The following is an 18,983-nucleotide window of genomic DNA, read 5'->3' on the forward strand; positions in this document are numbered from 1 at the left end:
GCTAGTTCTTGCCATACTCCTGGCGGTAGGGGTGTCATCTGAAGTGGAGCTGGCGGGTCTCCTTGCCTCACCACTTGACACTGCAGACAGTCTTTCAGAGTGTGCTCTACCATTTTGTCTAGGAACGGGAACCAGACACGTTCACGAAGTGCCCTTTTCGTCGTGACTACTCCTCGATGGCTTTCGTGTGCCAGGTTGACGACTCCTTGTCTCAGTTGCTGAGGGATTATGATCCTGTTATCTCGCAACAGTAGGCCATCCGGTGTAACAGATAGTTCTTCACACACATTTCGGAATGCTTGCCACTCCTGGCGCTTTGTAGTGTCACCCCTCTCGTCCTCCGACTCTTCGTGTCGCCACCGGTTCGTTCGAACTCTTTGGATCACCTGTTGCAGCATGGTGTCCTGCTGGGTGGCGTCCAGGATGGCCTCTAGGGGGACCGCTGGTGGCCGCGCTTGATCCACCACAAAATGGATGTATTCGTCTGCCATGGACGGTGGGTGACGCTCTGAGTCTTCCGGGTGGCGCGACATGTAGTCGGCCGGGTTGGCTGCCTTCCCCGGCTTATGCACGATGGTGAACGTGTATTCCTGCAGACGGAGTCCCCACCTTTCGATGCGAGGCGGCATTTTGGACCGGGGGTTGCCATAGATGGTGACGAGCGCTTGGTGGTCCGTTACCATGGTGAAATGCTTCCCGTAAATGAACACGTGGAAGTGTTCACACGCCCACACCACCGCAAGGCTTTCCTTTTCTGGTTGGGAGTAGGCCTTCTCCGTGTCGGAAAGGCTCCGGCTGGCGTGAGCCACAATATGTCGTTGGTCCGTGTCCTTGTCATATTGAGCCAGGATGGCACCCAGCCCGACGGGGCTTGCGTCCACTGTTATTTCGGTCTTACGATCCGGGCTGAAATACGCCAGGCTCTCCACCGTGCCCACGGCCCTCTTTATGTCTTGGAATGCTTGCTCGCATTCGGATGTCCACTCAAACACTTGTCCCTGTTCGGTGAGAGTGCGAAGAGGGTGACTGATTGTGGCATAGTCCTTAATATATCTTGAACAGTAGCTCGCCATGCCTAGGAAGGACCGCACATCACTGACGTCAAGTGGACTCTTGGTGCTGTTCAGAGTACTCACTTTGTCGGGGTCTGGTTGCATTCCGGCTCCTGAAAAGATGTGGCCAAAGAATTTCAGTTGCGACTGGTGAAACTCGCACTTCTCCCTGTTGAGTGTGAGGTTGGCTTCCAGGAGGGCATGGCAAACCCTGTCTAGGGCCGTGTCGTGGACTTGGATGTTTGCCCCGTAGACTAGAATGTCATCGCTGTAGTTCAGCGTGTTTGGGATGTGATGTATTGTTTGCCGGATGGCTTCTTGAAATATTTCTGCGGCTGATGAAATGCCGAAGTTTAGTCTCTTGTATCTGAACAAACCTAGGTGGGTTGCAAATGTCGTGATGTATCGGGAGCTCTCGTGTAGTTCCAACTGATGGTAGCCTTTGTTTAGGTCCAATTTAGAAAACACCCTTGCCCCATTGAGGGCGGCGATCATGTCACTTAAGTGAGGTCCTGGATGGCGCTCTCTCTCAATGGCGGTGTTGGGCATTCTCATGTCCACACAGAGTCGGACCTTCCCTGGTGTTCCTTTCTTCGGTACTATCACGACCGGAGATACCCACGGTGTGGCGCCCTCTGTCCGTTCGATGATGTCGGCATCCAGCAGATCTTGCAGCTCATCCTCTACCGCTTGCTGGAGGTGGAACGGTACTTTCCGCGGGTGCTGGGCAACCGGGCGGACCTGGTCATTTATGTGGAGGCGAATCTGGCCTCTGTTCATTTTGCCGAGTCCGGAGAACAGCTTTGGGAACTTGTGTATGGTGTCATTGTCACTGTTGACGCGGTACAGGATCTCTACCAGCTTCAACCGTTCAGCTGTTGGTAGGCTGAGGAGACAGTCTGCTTCCGGCCCCTCGATGACGTGAATCACGGCTGGAATGGATGTTGTTTGATGCCTCAGAGTCGTCGAGAACTTCCCAAGACATGGGAGCGGCTTCCTGGACATCCAGGTGTAGACGCGCACGTGTGCGGGATTGAGCCGAGGCCGAGGGTTCATCTTCTTATATTCCGTCACTGGGATGTAGTTGAGGGATGCCCCGCTGTCCATCACAAACTTCGTGGGATGAGTGCCAACGCTGATGTCCAGTCGAGGGTATTTTTTAAGCTGGTCTGGATCGGCAATCATGTTGGCATATTCTACGGAATATTCATGTTCACTTGATGGTGATTCAGAGTCTCTTGACGGTGATCTTCTAGACCACCTTGAAGACCGAGACTCCCTGCTGGACTGGGAGGACTTGGAGGAGGACTTCCGGCGGTCACGTACCGCTCGTGCGTGATGGCGGCGCGTCTCGCCTCTTGTCAACCTCGTGGAGTCTTTTTCTTTCTCCCGGCGGTAGTCCCCGCACATGGTCTCAAAATGATTGTTGCGGCCACACTTGTGGCATTGCTGTCCCAGAGCCGGGCACGCTCCGATGTGTGGGAAGTCGTACCCGCATCGGTAACACCTTCTCAGTGGCGCCTTTTTCCCATGATCCTGACGCCTGCTTCTCTTCCCCGAATCAGGCCGTCGATGGCCAGGGCGGCGGTGTCTCGATGGCAGCCGAGCATGACGTTCCCGCTCTCTCGACCCCCGGCGGGGGCGGTCGGTGCGTACTTGACAGACCACCTCCTTGCGATCCACGCGTCCCGCCTCCATTATCTTGGCTTGCTCTTCAGTCTGATCGTGGAGCCTCGTGATCTCTTCTATTTCATCCAAGGTGTGACTTTTGTTTAGTAATTTTCTGCGTAGCGTCTCCGACTGACAGCCGTCGATCACACGCAGTCGTATGGCGTCGTCCGTCGAGAACTCGTCGAACTCACAATGGCGCGCCAGTCGCCGCAATCGTGTGATGTATGAGCCCATGACCTCATCCTTTTCTTGTCGCACTCTTTGGAACACGTACCGTTCGTAATCTACGTTCTTCTTGTGCACGAACTTTCTATCCAGGGCTGCACGCACTCTCGCATACGTTCCCGCGTCTGCGGCGGGGAGTTCCTTTATCATCTTGCTGACGTCCTTGCCCACGAGGTTTCGAAGTGCGATCAGTTGATCCTCGTCCCCGGTCACCTTCGAGCCCTTAATATAGTCCTCAAAGTCTTCAATCCACTCTTCCCAGCGAGGGCCCATGCTGCTCCCAACCACGAGCGCTAAGGGTTCTGGGGGGCGCAGGTGCGATAATCCCATGATGATCGGCTTCGCATCCTGGCGAGTTGGAGACTGGGCTGGGGACCCATGGTTCGACATCGTGTCGCACGTGAAATGCGCGCAGCTTCAGCGCAGTACAGGCCCTGGGAATCCTACGGGAATCTTGTGCGCCTGTTTCAAGTTGTTTCCCTTCTTTTCTTTTTTTTTTTTGTATTTGCTTGTGCTTGTTTAAATTTCAGCGTTGCCTGACTTCAAAATGGCCGCCCGGGTCTATTTGCATGGGGCGTCTGGAGATCCGCCTGACTTCAAGATGGCCGCCGGCTGGATAACGCGCGTAGACATCACACGTGGTGCCGGGCTCTCACTTCATTCATTCCAGGACTGCGCGCTGCTCAGGCGGCCCCTCTCATCATCCGCTTCACTCACGGTTCTGCAGCAGGTAGGCGGGCGGGGAAGTCTTTGCGCTCACTGCTCTGACCTGGCCTGGGGGACGCGCGTGTCAGCGTCGTCGCTTCCCTTCCTGCCTTTCACGGTGCCGGCCCTTTCCTCATGCAGGGCGCGTTTCGCGATCTCGCTCCTTCAGCTGCGGGGCTTTCACACGCTCCGGGTGTGTGTCGCGAGTGGCGGCGCTTCCGCTGGTTTCTTCGTGACCAGCCCTTCGCCGGTCTCGTCAGCGTGCTGGTGTTCTGGGAGAGCAGCTAGCTCTATCCCACCCTCGTCGCCAGCTGTCGTGTCTTCAAGGCACCAATAACGACAGACACGAAGGGTTCTATTTAGGACACTTTATTTCACGTCCTTACACCAGCATGGCCCTACACTCAACTGTCTGGCTGTTCCCTTTCTCCGCCCCTTCCTGTCCGGGCAGCCCTCTCTTTACCCCACCCACTCTGCTCCGCCCACGCAGCTACTAGACCACCTCATCTCTACAGTATTGATTCCTGGTAAATGCAATGGAGAATAGTGACTTGCCTATGTTTAGTGCTACGAGGTCCCAGTTGTGACAGAAAGAACTGGGAATATGTAAGTGATTCATTTTTACTTGCACTGCACACTGTACAAGATAGGTGGATACGAAATGTGCAAAATGGTTTAAGATTAAGTGCTTTGAAAATATAGATTTTAGTAATAAAAAAATGCACTATGTGCAGTCTGGGTAACTGTCCATTAAAAGCACACACTTGACAGCTCAGCTGGTAACTCCCTTACATCAGGAAGCTTCAAGTGATTACATCTATTGAAGCCAGTACTGGCTTCTAAGCACCCTTTATATCTGCAGATTAACCAGTTGTGAACATTTACATTTCTAGCAGGCAAGCAGGCACCCTGGCAAGAAGGCTTGTTTAGCTGTCTGCTCCTCACTCAGCTTCAAAGCACAGGAGACTGCCTGTCTTACACTTCTACTGATGCTTTTCGGCTCTCTGAATTAACCGTGCCTGAACGGTTCTCTTTTCTTAAAAAGTAAAGGGATTGTTTTGCTTAAATTAGAAAAGTCTGGGTACGTCGTGCTCCTCAGATCCCGCCCACTTTGAGCACTGGTCAGGGGTACTCATTTACTTACTCTTACATGACTTTGTAAATACCCCCTAAAACGACCTACTCCTGATCAGTTAAAATGCAAACAGTACAGTCTTTTCCATTTGTACTAATTGTGTAGGAATATTCAATTAGTATTTACATTTTAGTCCCATTTTGGATGTTTAGGAGCCATGTACCCGAGGAATTTAAAAGTATGTAAAAGAGTAAGAGAAGATGCCCCACTTTACAATAGGACCCTACATGTTCAGGGCTCCAATAAGGTTTGACACGATTTTGTAAACTTACAATTTGCTCTTGGTAAATCCTCAAGTAATAATTCTGTTATTAAAGTTTTTGATTTTAGGTTTTCCTTGCAATATAGGAATAATGCTGAATTGTGGTGTTTGGGGCCCTAGGCCCTCATGCTGAGAATGACTGACGCGGACACATAGTTAGATGGTGGGTTAACTGGCCACGAGCACGTGCGCTCGGCCCTTTTATTAGCCTAGTCACCTGACCCAGTGACGTAGGTGGTGGGTGGGTGTAAAGTGTAGAGCATACACTTATGAACACTAGAACGTGTCCATGCTAGGACACTACATTCCTCCCAATCTTTAATAACAAAAACCCGGAGTCAAATGTCCAACCTAGGGGAGAAAAGACATATATATACAGATGTAATGCAGTGACTAAACTTCTGCAGAGTCGCTCGCGCTTCAGCAGCCTGGAGTCACAGACGACGTTCTTCCTGTCGCGGACGATGTTCTTCCTGTCGCGGGCGATCACCAGTTCACTGTGGCACCAGTCATGGGTGCTCGATGGAGTTAGTCTGTTTGACGGCTCTGCCTTGAAGTTGCTCTCACAGTCTTTCTTCGCTTTACTTTCTTGGCGACAAACGCAGTTGTTGAGTTCTTTTGGTTCAGCGCTAGATGTTGCCATTTATCTTTTTAGTCCAGTCCTTTTCTTTATCTGTGGCGTGTGTTCTGTTTTGCAGAAAGACGGGTTATTCGCAAGACACCCCTCTCACCAGGATGCCCCTCTCACAGGTGTTCCCCTGCCACGGGATATCCTTGAGGCCCTCTTCCTCAGATCTGGCCTGGGTTCAGTGTCCTGTATCGTGTTACTCCCATGCCGATAAGTACGGGTGCGGAGGAGACGGCAGGTCTCACCTCAGATGCCGCAGTCAGACCTGGAGGGTGGCTGTTGGCTCCTGTCTTTAGCACGCGAAGTCTTCATCCTCCTGAGACCTTTGCTGAAGGGCGGCTGATGACCATCTCTCGTCGCGGGGATACTCTCTCTCACCGGCATCCCTGAGGCCTTTGCCCCTGAGTCACCACGGCTGGCATTGACCAGTGTCCGTGTAACCCCAAAGGTGGGTGTTTCGAATGGTCCGGCCTGCTCACCTCTGCAGATCCCAGGTGTGCTGAAAGCATCATCAAACAGATGGTCTTTTCTCCGTGCCACGGGTGTTCTTTAGGACTTGCGCACTGTGTTCTGACGCTTGTCACCTTCCTTGTCTTTGAGGTGTGAGTAGTCTTGCCACACTCTTCTCCTTGTCCTCTATTTCTTTCTCCGTGAGGCTGTCATGTCACTCTGACTTCTTCTCCTTCTTACAGTGGCAACCGTGCCACTCAGATCTTTCTTTCCCCTTTTTCCTTTAAGTGGCAGACGTGCCACTCTGATATCATCTTCCTTCTTGTAGTGGCAAACGTGCCACTCAGACATCTTCTTTTCTTGTAGTGGCAAACGTGCCACTCAGACATCTTCTTTTCTTGTAGTGGCAAACGTGCCACTGCGATGTCTTCTTTCTTCTTAGTGGCGGACGTGCCACTCTGGTCTCTTCATCTCTCCGCTTCACGACCTACTCTGGACCGTTTCTGTTCTCCTCTTGTCTGGCCAGGCTTCTCCATGCAGCGCGCGCACTCTGCACGTGTTCCCCCTGGTCTTGTCCTCGTCCGAGAACACTCTCTTCATCTTCTTCAGCATTCCGAGTTCGGGTCGTGACCTTCTCTTCATCATCACCTTGTCACCAGTTACTTCGGTTGAAGTTCGTGGGGCCATGCTCATGGTCCGCTTCGGTCTTCTCCCTTTCACCAGTTGCTTTGGTTCTTCTTGAGCTTCTTGGACCACTTGACGGTCCGCGCTGCCGATCACTGGCAGGATACCTTCGGTCTTGCGTCAGACCTCTTTGTGCGACTCCTGGCGAGTCGGCTTCTTTGGTGCGACCATGTGGCAGGTCGGCTGGGCCTTTGTGGTGCGACCATTTGGCTGGTCGGCTTGACTTTTGTGGTGCGACCGTTTGGCAGGTCGGCTTGGCCTTTGTGATGCGACCATTTGGCTGGTCGGCTTGACCTTTGTGTTGCGACCGTTGGGCAGGTCGGCTTGGCCTTTGTGGTGCGACCATTTGGCTGGTCGGCTTCACGAGGTGTGTCACGTCGTGTGAGTACCTGTGTCCGCTGCCTTGTCAGGCGCTGGTGCGTGCTACTCTTCGTACCGTCGTGGTACCTCTTCAGTGTAGCGTTGCTCCTAGTATCAGGATCACTTGATGTGGTGGCTTCTTGGCGCCACTGGGTGGGGCTCGACATCCTTGCCCGCCAGTGTTGGATCCTTGCTGCGCCCATCCTCTTCAGTGGGTTCCTCTCCTGTAGGCGCTGCAGTGTACCTTTCGCGTCCGGCGTACATCTGCACTGAGTCCATTTGTTCTCTCGAGGGTTCGCTCCACTTGATGCGGCGACAGCGTAGTCCTCGCTGGGGTGGATGTGGCTTGACACCATTTTCTTTTCTTCCTCCTTATTGCTGTGGGATAGCGCTGCATCCCTGTGGCACACCGTCTCTTCTTACTGTGCTTCTGTCGCGTTCCTGCGCTTCTGGCACATTCCTGTGCGCCTCCGTCGCACTCCCGTGCGCTCACCATCGCGCCTCCGTCAGACCTTGCGGTACGTGCCTTGCTGCCTCTTCTCCCTTGCCGTCGGTCTCCCGTAGCTGCTGGACTTCCTTGGCTTGCTGTAGGCTTGTTGATCTTCCTCTTGCTGCAGTGCTACCAGTGGCCACTGGGTGGCAGTGTTGCTTTTCTCTTGCTTCAGCAGCAACCTTCTTCGCTGCCAGAACTCTATGCCCTGTCTTCTTTTCCTTTCTTCCAGGCTTCGTTCGTGAGCAGGAGAACTGGAGAGGAGCTGGAGCCAGGAGCAGAGCAGTGGAGTCCAGGACACGTGGCAGCAGGTAAGTCTTCTACATTTCTTTCTTGGAAAGGGGGGGGGGGGCACAGGCATTTCCATTCAGCTGCAGAGCTCAAAGCATTGCTCTCTTTGTGCACTGCTGGTGAGCGTTTCGTTTTACTGGTGCACTGAGAGGGAGGGTGGAATGCAGGCTCCGACTGGGACCTGGGGATGTGTTGTCGCGGGTGGGCTCCGCTTTCTTCACTTTCCCTCGTGGAGGTGAGGCTGTGGGCAATTGGTTGTGCTGCAGGGGGATCTCGCTCTTCACCGCGCTGCTTTCCATTAGCGCTATCACACGCCTCTCTTCCACTGCCTGCCCCCGATTGGGGCACACGCCTGCAGGCACCTCTAGGGGCTCAGCTTCACTTTCTCTGCCCCAGCACTGTTCCGGCCGTGCCTCCCTCGCGCTGGCGCTCCAGTCGGCCGGGAGTGTTCACCGGGTGCCGGCGCTGTTCTCTCTGCTCTTCTCGCCCGCAGCAGCGTCCCTCAGTTCTCATGCTGCGCGGGCGGAGGAGACAGGGGTCACTGCTGGGCGCTGTGGCGCGGGTGGGCTCCGCCTTAATTTCTGTTCTTCAAACGGCCTCGGGCCGCACGTCGATGCTTTCTTTCCCTCCGGCATGTTCCCTAATGCGGGGTAGGCACCCGTTTACCACGCTGCTCCTTCTTCGCGGGTGGGCTCCGCTTCTCGTTTCTGCTTCCCCCGCAGCGCCTCAGAGCTCACACGCTGCGGGGGGGAGGGGGGGACGCCGGGACACTCGCCACCTTCTCGTCGGTGCTGCGCTAGGGGGTTCTTACGCTTGCTGTGTCGTTCCTTGACTGCGGGTGGGCTCCGCGTTGCCGCTCGTCCTGGCAATGGGTTGGGGGTGGTTAGCTACTCCACCCCCGCCCTCACTGGCTCCAGCAACGATCACGGGGCCGCGGTTGGCTCCCCCAGACCTCCGATCACGACGATCCTCATGCGGGGTGGGCTCCCGCTTTGGATGGGGTTATGTTCATTTTACCCCGGGCTCCTTCCTCACTCACCGGGGCTCGTCGCGGCTGATGCGGGTGGGCTCCGCTCGGCGTGCCTCTCCTTCCGGGCACGGCGGTAGGGTCGGGGTGGGCACCCGGCCTCCGCCTTCAGACTTCCGGCGTCGCGGCCGATACGGGTGGGCTCCGATCGGTCCGCCTGTCTTCGGGGCACTTCCCCCTCCACCAGGGTCACAGCGGCAAGCGCCTGGGGCGCGGGGTGAGCTCCTGGTCGCCTCGGGGCACGCTGCGGGCTCCGCCTCGCCCTGCCGGCTTCTCGGCGCGTCGCGCCTTCTTGTAGAGGGGGGGGGGTGTCCTCACCGGGCAGTCCTCTCTCCCCCCATTGTTTGCGATGGGGCACCGATCGGGGGCTGCACTCGCGGGGTAAAGTACCCGCCTCGTCGCCAATGTGGTGTTTGGGGCCCTAGGCCCTCATGCTGAGAATGACTGACGCGGACACATAGTTAGATGGTGGGTTAACTGGCCACGAGCACGTGCGCTCGGCCCTTTTATTAGCCTAGTCACCTGACCCAGTGACGTAGGTGGTGGGTGGGTGTAAAGTGTAGAGCATACACTTATGAACACTAGAACGTGTCCATGCTAGGACACTACACTGAATTATGTGCATGGGCGCTGGTAAACTTTTCATCTTCTCTAACTCCCCCACTAAAGATCCTGGCGAGCTTCCAGGTATTCATATGTCAGCCTGGCATGAGAATTAGGTGTTCATGCGTGATTTAGCTGAGTTTGATGGTATAGGAAAGGTATATGGGCTTCCAGAAAGCACATAGTGGCTTCTTGTTTCTTTGCGGATTTTGTTGGGCTGCAGAATGATGAGGCAGGGCTGGTCCCAAGAGGAGGAAATTACAAAGCCAGTGAAAGACATGGGAGACTGAAATGAACTGTAGTCATTTATTTTTAGCCTTTAGGTCTAGCATACTTTCGGGTTTTTTTACTTTATTTAAGAGTTCGTTTTTTCTTTATCTCGTGATCTTTTTTGTTGGTGTTACTTTTACTAAAGACAGGAAGAGCAGCTGTCACTATCATCAAATTCAGTATATTTCTCTAATGTTGATATTAAGATAATCTCATCTCATCATTCCTTTACTGAAATTAGTCATAAATCTATGGAGCCTACTACAGCGGCTGATTTAGAAACAGCTCGAGAGTGAAAAAGAGAGAGAATCTTCCAGGCCGGCGAAAGAGGCGAGGTAGTCAGCGGCCTTAGATCGCCACCTAGTGGTGATTCAAAATTACTGAAGATTGCCTGCTGCATGCTCACGCATATGGAAAATACTCAAATTGCTTTGAACGCTGAAAGTCACTCCGGAAAGTTAGTCTCGAGCTGATGCTGGTTGCAGTTGGAACGATGTGGCGATGAGGTGACACTGAAGCCAGTAGAGTCTGGTATGGGAGGAGCGGCCCAGCCAGGGGTAGAAACCCCTTTCTGAAGTGGGGATAGGAGGCACTGACCCTGGCTCGAGGCTGGCCAAGCAGGCACACGAGTCCCTCAATAAGGTTGAGAGGATCTACATGTGGTTTTAGGCTTGAAGGTCAATGTCCCTGAGACGACGATGTCCATCAGTTCAGGGCAGTCTGCCTGGCTGCCACCTGACCGGCATCATAGGCCAGTTGGATGAGGCTGTGCTGATGGGCAGACCCTGTTAACACTGGAGTGTTATCCTGAATGCTATTGAACCGGCCAAGGGTGTTGTGTCCGCCTCCGTGCGGGCTGCAGGCGCTGCGCTGCAGGTCAGTTTGCTGACACTTAGTCAGTCTGCTGGTGCACGTGGAGTGGCCTCGAGCGGCCAGCTCGCCCTTTATTAACCCCATCGGCCGGCCCTCGGGGTGAAACGTGTGATACATACATTGTATTGTAGAGGCCGGCGGCACACTACATCCCTTCCATTACTATGGAGGCCTCCGGCATGCCTTTGGTGGGGGCTGGGTGTCTGTTCCCGTGGCATCTCATCCAACCCCTCCGTCACCTTACTCCCCGCCAGGGTAGCTACTCGCTTGAACCAGGAAACATTTCTGGCCACAGTGGCATGGCCCCACTGGACAGGGTCCATGGTCCCTTGAATGTTCTTAACGCTCCAGATCTCCTTCTAGAACGGCGTATGGAATTTACATCCTGGGTGATGGTCCTGCATGATGACCTGATCACCCACTGACAAGTCTGAGGTTACAGCTCGGCGGACCTGGCTTGCTAGGTTGTTTGTAAACCTCCTTTTCTCTTGCGGCTCCTGTGTGTCTAGGGTAGAGGGTTTCCAGCTAGGCCCTGCTGGGATGCTGTCTCAGGTGGGCCTTCAAAGTAGCAGATCCATCAGAGCTGTGCGTAGTCTACAGGTATGCTCGCAGGAACCTGTGGAGACAACGCTCGGCATCCTCACCCTGCCCTACCCTATGTGGAGGGCCCATATAGCACTCCACTTCACCATTGCTAGGGCCATTACGGAGTCACTTCCCAGTCTTTGATACTGAGTGACAAAAGGTACTCTTGAAACTCTTGCCCCTAGAATAAGGGCCCATTATCAGTCTTTATCTCCCCCGGAAGTCCTAGCAGGGTGCACACCTTCTCTAGGACCGTTTTCACTTTTGAGTGGCTACACCAGTTCAACTATCGGGTATTTCGAGTGGCTGCCTACCATCACTGCCAAGAGTTGGCCATCTGGGAAACTCCCAAGGTCCATGCTGACCTGGGACCAGGGTTTTAAGCATGGTGACTCCATGATAATGGGTGCTGATGGTAGGTTCCCCACTTGTGATCGTGCAGGAGTGGCAGGCTCTCATCTTTTTGTTCTCCCAGGTATCCATTAGGGAAACAACACTTTGTCTCTTAGTCTCGCTTTGGTTTTCACCACTCCTTGGTGGCCTTGATAAGCACGATCGACAACCCTGACCCAAAGACATTGGGGATTCACAGTTCGTCTCCCCTGAGTAACAAACCCACACTGCTGGTGCTCAGGCAGCCTCTGACCCTCCAGATTCAGCCCATTGTTGCTTGCTCAGTGGACGCCAACGATTTGGCTCCATCTAGGAAGTTGTGCCATTTTTTCCTGAGAAGCGCCTACTTGGCCTTGGACAGGGTGGCCCCCTAGCAGATGACTATTTGCTAGGAACAACACCTTTGCTCGGAAGGGAGCGGGTACCAACAACAGTAGTGGGTTGGCTTTCCCACCCTTTCTATCTAGTAACACCTCTTTGAGGAAACAGTGAGGATCTATGTGTTAAGGATCGTCTTGTTCAGAGGCGATGCTCCAGACTTCTCTAAAGGAAGGATTCTCACGTTGAGCAGACCTGAAATTCCTATCAGTGTCCCAAATAAAGTCCTCAGCATGCATTGGTAACACTAGTTGGGGCGGGTCTCCTTTTCTTCCCTTTTCTGTTTTCTGCTTTTCCTGGTTTTCAAGGAGGCCCATTCATAGTCCTCAGCCTGGGAGAAAGGATCGGTACTCCACCAGTTATCTCCATCTTTCCAAGTTTCCTGAACCAGATTCTCAAGGTGGGGATAATTGTTTCCCACGTTTAACGGTTCCAGCAATTTCGGTACTAATTCTACACGTAGAGGCATCATGGGGTCGGACTGATGTTGGATCAGTACCTTTGTTGTGGTGTACCACTTGCAATGCCCATGGACACACTGAATGGTAATGATTCCCATGGTATTAGCTAGACCCCCTTGGAGGATCTGTGATCGCATTACACTTTGTAGACACCCCGTATCTACGAGGTCGGTAACTGGTTCACCATTGACAGATGAACAATGATACAGTGGTCGAGTTTGAGAGGGAGTGCAGTAGAGGATACGGACCGTCCCGGGGGATCTTCTTTCTTGGGACCCAAGTGGGGTATATGGCCAAAACCTCCACACTGGTAACACTGGGGACATAGAGGGGTAGGTCTATGCACTGTCCAGGGATCAAAGTCACTGTCTCTGGTTTCTTGGCTGGGTGAGTTCTAGGGGGTCTTAGGGATCCGGTACTGTGGTGTCTCCAATTGGTGTCCTCCTACCTCTTATGTAGCTCTTGAGCTCAGCTGGAAGCACCCGCAATCTCCACCGCTCTTTCCAATGTTAATTGGGGGTGCTGTTGGACCCACTTCTGTACTAGGGTGTGAAGAGAATTGAGATACTGCTCCATACACATTATTTCAAGGATATGCTCTTTAGTGGTGGTGAGGGGTTTGAGCCAACTGTCCGTCATGAGGCCTGAGGGGGTTTCTTGGGACCCCTATTTGATTTGGCATAACCTGACACGATAATTCTCATCATCAACTCCCAACCATTCAAGATTGTCTTTTTGATGTCCCTATAAGAAGAGGTTCCCTGTGGATTAGAGGCCTGGTACGCAGATTGGAGATCGCCCGTCAATAAGGGGCCCAAGTACTGCCCCCATCTGTCTGCTGGCTATGCTGTGGCCTGTGGCATTCTTTTGAAATTATTTTTTAAATGTCAGGGTCTTCTCCTCTTACACACTTTTGAAGCACCACCGAGGGTAGTGCTGCATGTCCTGTCTGTTGTCCCAAGGTATTGGCGAGTTTCCCAATGGCCGTGTCCTGGGATTGGGATTGGGATTGGTTTGTTAGGGCTTTGTGGATTGGCTCTCTATCCTCTATCCTCTGCTGCAGCGTTCAAACATTTATCCACGGTCCTCTCTAGTTTCTCCTGGTTCTCAGCCATTTTATTAACCACAGCTTCCATACTTTCTGATCCCACTTCTGAGACCAGTAGTAAGAGGTATGTGCTGATATATGGACCAGGATGCTGAGTTTGTTTCTCAGTGTTGATTTTAGTTTGTGTTTTCAGTATTAAAGAAAACAGTGATAAGGACAATTCACCGTAATGAGGCATATGAGGTTGTAGGCAATGTTTAACTCTAGGTTTCTCCTTTTATCTCTCTTTTGTAGATATCCTGCGCAGGATGGGTTGGGCGGAGTCTCGGATAAAAAGAATAATTGTAAGTATAAGGTAGGACAGGGAAATTTGGTGTACCGTCACCGTATCTGATTGTGCTCAGAAAACTGGTGGGTAAAGGGATATCTTTCTGAGTTGTATTTCACATGCCCCTAACAAGCTACCGGGACTTTGCCCTGCTTAGCACGGTCTCGACAAGGAAGGAGACTTTAAATGTGTCACCTTCTTTCTTAGGCAGTGACAGGCTTATCTGAATCTTGCCATAACTGGCAATATGTAAATTTATTTTAGAAAAAAATCACACTTAAAGCTTAATGCAAAAAAAAAAACACCCCTTGTGCTTTTCAATGTGGCCCCCTTAAACGGATACACTGCATGAAATTTGACATAGAGAAAATCAGACCCCTTTCTGTGTTACACTCTACCCTCTACCCAACAGAGCCTCCTCCCATTCCCTTCCCTCTGGACTCACCGCTGCGCCGCAACTCTCCTGAGCTGCGGCAGCTCAACAGCCTCCTCTGGGGGCGACCACCACTCCTCGCTCCAAGTGTGGTAAATAAAATCTTCTTTACCGGACTGAATTTCATACGGAATCTTAAAATAAAGTAAAATAGCTCAAAATAACAAGAGGCAGAATCCGTGGTATAAGAGGTTTTCTAAATGGGCTTTATTCCACTCAAAATGGCCGACTCGAGTCGCGGCCTTCAGGTTCCGTCACCACGAGGGTTCAGGAAGTGAAGTACAATACTTTATTGACAAGAAGTAACTTTTATAGGTTATACATTTACAATGAAACGAATGCAAAAAAGGCGTAACAATTGATAAGATAAATTAACATAGTGACACGTAATCGAAACTAGGCGTAATAAGGAGCAAAAAGAAACATGATTGGCTCTGATTATCTTACATAGGTGGATCTATACGATAATACTTAACATAGATGCGCGCGCAGCAGCATGACGTGTGATTGACGTGCAACTAGGGGGTGAAGGGACTTGACATTTAGCTCTACATGTGGAGACGAGAAGTCTGGGGGGTCAAGTCAACCTAATCCCAAATCATATCTAACATCCTATGTTTAAAGAACTATGTTATCCACAAGGAAGGACTCTCGGACAGGATCTAGTCTATACTGACTGTGTGCGTGCACAAACGCCTAAGTGTCTATATGAGATGCGAGAGGCAGAAAACTTTCCATGGCAGCAGGGCTATGAATCACTTGCAGGAGGACGGAAAGGCTGAGTCCTTTGCTTGTGAGCTAAAGGAAATGTTTACCTAAATCACTAGACAGGAATGCATCGGCTGGAGAGCAAAATAGATAATTCGAAGGTGAAATACAGCTTCTTGGCAGGCAGGCGAAAACTGGCCGAGGCAGGCACCGTTAGCTGCACAGGGAGTAGGACAAAGTTCATGGATACAGATGCGAGCTCAAGCTGAAGCTGTCAAAAGACAGAGAGCAGGGAAAGGCTTTGAGGACAGAATCGGGCCTACTTGCCTGAACTGTAAAAATGGAGTAACTTAGCCATATAAAGTCGGTGGCCTTTCATGCTTAGGAATCGAATATCCAGCCCATTGATGGCGGATCTGACAGAGAACATGTCGACGGTAGACACACATATGTTTGCGTCTTAGAAACTGGAACTGGAGGGAACATACATGTACTTGTAACATGCATATAGAACCGTTGGGGTCCAAGATAGGGGACATAACTGATCAGGAAAATCCACATTTCCACATTCCCTCCTTGTCCCCTACTTGCCCTTCAAGAGATATCAATCTTCATCATTCCATCGATTTGCTCATGGAGCATCATTTCTTCTTCCTTCTTCTTCCGGTATTTTGAACGAGAACTGTGATATGGAATGCATGATGTGGCACACAGACCACAAATCGCTGGTCCACATTGCAGGCATAAACAACAACTGAAGAGCATAAGAAGGCCAATACCTAGGAAGGATAGAACTCTCCATCCCCAGGCTGATATCACACTCCAAAACCACCCGGACCACGTCCAAGTGCCTGGATTCTCGTGTATCTGGCTCACAATCTTATGAAGGCGTGTTATAGCTTTATATACAGATGGCGAATTTTCTGGTATAAATATGCAGCAGCTGGATCCGATGACCCTGCAAGCTCCGCCCCTATCGGCCAGGATGACGTCAAGGACAAGACGATTCTGGAGAACAACAATTCTCATCACTGATTGTTCTTCTGTCAGATTGCCTAGGGCGGCTATAGTCTCGTTTACTACAGCTTCAAGAGTCTTGGTTAGTCTGCGTATCAGCTTACTATTTGATATTGTACCTATATAGGGAAAGATACCTTTATTGAAATCTACATACTTGTCCCATGCCGTCTCAGTATAATCGACAACTGGGAGATCTCTTCGCTCTCTATTGTGTACTAAATGAACATTTCGATAATAATCAGGGGGGGCTAGGAAAACAGGTGGCAGAAGGAATGCTATGTAACAGGTACCATCCCAATCTAGAGGCAGACGCATATATGCCGTCTGACCACATATAAAGTAAGAATGGCGAGAAGCTCTAAATGAAGATTTACCTTGATCACGATATTCTACTGTAGTAACGCATTGGCTATGGCCCATATGTATGGAACCAACTTTTCTCACACATAATTCACCCTTAACTGGAAATACAGACATAGTGGGCAGAATTAGTTCAACTTCGGTTTTGACATTCAAAATCATAAGATTAGGTGTAAAATTACCTAATTTATACACTTCATTTTCTAAATCAGTTCCTGTTCTACTGGGGTGACCCTCCTTATTAGGGTGACAGACTTTGAATAAAACTAGATTCAGATTTCCCCATATCCAATGTTGTTGATAAACTGCTGTGTCTGGGTCTATGGAATTTAATAAACTAAACCATGCTCCACAGGAGCCATTGTGTGTGAACGGATGTGGAAAGAAAGGCAGAACTCCTTTGTTATTCTGATAGGGAGGGAGTCGGCCACACACCCAACAATTGGTGGCATTACTAGTCTGATGGGAATGATGTAACATACTAATGAAGGTGTTATTGCGCAGCGCAAGTCTATAAGATAATTCATGTGGCGGTAGGTCACTAAAAGAATGTTCAGCAGTAATATTATAAACATGTCTAGAAATAGGATGATATATGTGCAAAATCACACTCGTAATGATTATTAAAACACTCAATAAAAACAGAATTAATAATGTCCTCACACAGTAGCTACGCAGTGATTTACAATACGCCTGTCGTTTCAACATTTCTCTGGTATTTTCTCTACTCAGGTCCAAGGGATACATGTCAGAGACAATTCAACCGCTTCACCTTGGAGAGGACTTAAACAATCAAATTGCTCGACTGTTTGGGCCTAAGTTTTAATTTATAGTTCTGAGAGTCATTCCTTTCAACAAAGGGAAGTTTTGAATCAGTCTGTGAGGGAGTGCAGGGCACAGTGTCTATATCCGAGGATAGTCCATGAAATTTCTTAACGTGACTGGAATGTATCCATCCTTTGCGGCCCTCCACTTTCACGGCTGTTCTTGTGGTCAGCAGGACTAGCTTCGGTGTTTTCCACCTGGGCTCCAATTGGGTTTTCCGATCGAAATTCCTCACAAACACCAGATCCCCCGGAGCAACGTCATGGGGTTTCACCTCAGTGTTGTCAGGAAAAGCTGCAGCTACCTGTGAACGACAAGATTGTAGTGCAGACATCAAGGAAGCCAGGTAATCTGTCAGCATATTACAATTAACATCAGTTATTTTACGTGGTACAGGCGTCCCCCACATATTTGGTGGTCTTCCGAAGATCACCTCATACGGGGATAGCCCTGTTCGAGAGTGTGCTACCATTCTTATGTAAAATAGTGCAACTGGTAAGGCTACTATCCAATCAACACCTTTCTCCTTACATATTTTAGACAATCTGATTTTCAAAATTTGATTATGTCGTTCCACGAGACCTGCTGCCTCGGGGTGTCGGACACAGTGGAACTTCCACTGATATCCCAACAAAAGTGAGACATGTTTCATTAATTCGGATGAGAAAGGCTGGCCGTTATCTGAATATACAACACGTGGTAAACCGTACCGTGGGAAGAATTCTCGAACTAGCTGCTTGGCAGTAGTCGGGGCAGTGTAATCTGATACGGGATACGCCTCTGTCCAACGGGAGAGAGCGCAGACAACTACAAGAACATATTTGAATCCTCGACATCGTTCCATCTGGATATAATCCATTTGGAGCACTTCAAAAGGATGATCAGGAGGCTGAAATCCACCCTGCTCTACGGGAACACTCTTTCCTGGATTAAACTGACAACATATCATACAGGTACGAACTTTTTGTTTAGCTGCTGCTCGTAAATGTTTGTTGAACCAAATGTGCTGAATGCTGTCTAGCATAGCCTTCTCTCCTAAATGTGCTGGACTGTGAACTGTAGCTATAATGGCTTGAACCATGGAATCAGGGAGAAACCATACAGATTTCTCCTTCGTCATCCATCCTTGATCTGTCTGGATCCCTCCTAGTTCAGTCCATTTCTTTATTTCTTCTGCTGTGGCATGTGTCTGTATGTCAATTACGTCAAGTGCGGGATCCTTAATTGTCATACACTGTGTTGGTGTCTGAACTATTGGCTTTGTCATGTCTAATGTGCGATTCTGAGCAGTCTGTTTAGCTGTTCTGTCAGCTAAATCATTGCCTTGAGAAATGATATCAGTAACCTTCGTGTGTGCTTTACATTTCATAATCGATATAGCAGTAGGTAGATGTATTGCGTCTAACAAAGCATGAATGAGGGGTCCGTGCTGAATGTGGGCACCATGGGAGGTTAAATAACCTCTCTCTCGCCACAGCACGCCGAAGTCGTGTACAACTCCGAATGCATAACGTGAGTCAGTGTATACATTAACTTTCTTATTTGTGGCTTGAATACAGGCTTGTGTTAGAGCAATAAGTTCTGCTGCTTGGGCTGACAAAGTATCTATACAATTTGTCTCAATAACTTCAGTGTCTGTTGTGACTGCATACGCGGCCACTAAATCTCCTGTACTTGTTCTCATGCACGATCCGTCTACATACAACGTCAGGTCTGGA

The 18,983-nt window shown here is 50.5% G+C and overlaps 1 long non-coding RNA gene across 1 annotated transcript in view; it reads left to right on the forward strand.

Annotated features, from left to right (window-relative positions):
• The first annotated feature begins 7,892 nt into the window (after window positions 1-7,892).
• Window positions 7,893-18,983, forward strand: part of LOC146859995 (uncharacterized) — a 538,729-nt gene continuing 527,638 nt past the window's right edge. The window contains exons 1-4 of the long non-coding RNA XR_014978755.1: window positions 7,893-7,973; window positions 13,886-13,935; window positions 17,173-17,611; window positions 17,806-18,218. This is a non-coding gene — a long non-coding RNA (uncharacterized LOC146859995). The remainder of the gene's footprint in view (window positions 7,974-13,885; window positions 13,936-17,172; window positions 17,612-17,805; window positions 18,219-18,983) is intronic.

Source organism: Triturus cristatus, chromosome 3_1, assembly GCF_964204655.1.
Source record: "Triturus cristatus chromosome 3_1, aTriCri1.1, whole genome shotgun sequence".
Classification (NCBI taxonomy): domain Eukaryota; kingdom Metazoa; phylum Chordata; class Amphibia; order Caudata; family Salamandridae; genus Triturus; species Triturus cristatus.